Genomic DNA, 939 nt, shown 5'->3' on the forward strand with positions numbered 1-939 from the left:
TCCTCCGGGGACCAGGCTGACCTTCCTGCACTCCCCGTAGCCTCCGGGCACATTTTTGGGGAAAAGGGGAAAAAAAAAAAAAAAAAAAAGAAACAAAAAACCCTCTGGGCAAAATTTGGAAAAAAAACCTTCCACGCGCCCGATCCAAACGACCGGGGTTGAAGTCACCCTCCGCGGCCGAGGAGGGTGAGCCCTGGGCGGCTTGCCCGGCGGCAGGGACCCGGTCTCGGAGGTCCCGATCCTTTTTTTAAAATTTTTTTTTTTCCCCTCCGGGGACCTGGGTGACCTTGCAGAACTGCCCGGAGCCTCTGGGCAAATTTTGGGAAAAAAAAAAAACTTACGTGCGCCCGATCCAAACGACCGGGGGGGGGGAGGGAGTCACTCTCCCTAGCCGAGGACAGCGAGCCGCTCGGCCACCAGGTTAAGCCGGAGGAAGCGGGCCGATCGATCTTCGTCCAAGCGGGAAGTAAAAAAACGCAAAGTCCCCGCTCGTCCAACAGGTCAACCCCCGGGGACGCGGGCTGAAAAAATTTCCAAGTCCCCTCTCGGAGAGCGGGTCAACCCCATCGTCTAGCATGGGGTTGACCTGGCGGTCGGTCGTACCGCGGAAGTCCGGAAGGGGTCGCCCGAAACCCCCTTGTACGAACGAGAGAACCGGGAGGTCGGCGCGAAAGTCGAGTTCCTCCCGCTGTACCCCGGGCGGCCTTTTTCGACGTGTCCTTTGAAAAAGGTGCTCGGAGATTTGAGGACAGGGTTTTCAGAACCTCTGAGAACCGGAGCTCAGCCTAGGGGACCGATCCGAGTTTGGTACCCGACCTCGCCCGGGGGGGAAAGCGGCTACGGGACGGCCTCCTTTCCCCGGCTCGCTGCCAAAGTGCCGTGGGGGGGCCAGCCCCGGCACGTCCGCCGCGCAGGCCAGGCGGCCGGACCCGAGCTCCA

The sequence above is a fragment of the Mauremys mutica genome, unplaced genomic scaffold (assembly GCF_020497125.1).
Source record: "Mauremys mutica isolate MM-2020 ecotype Southern unplaced genomic scaffold, ASM2049712v1 Super-Scaffold_100163, whole genome shotgun sequence".
NCBI lineage: Eukaryota > Metazoa > Chordata > Testudines > Geoemydidae > Mauremys > Mauremys mutica.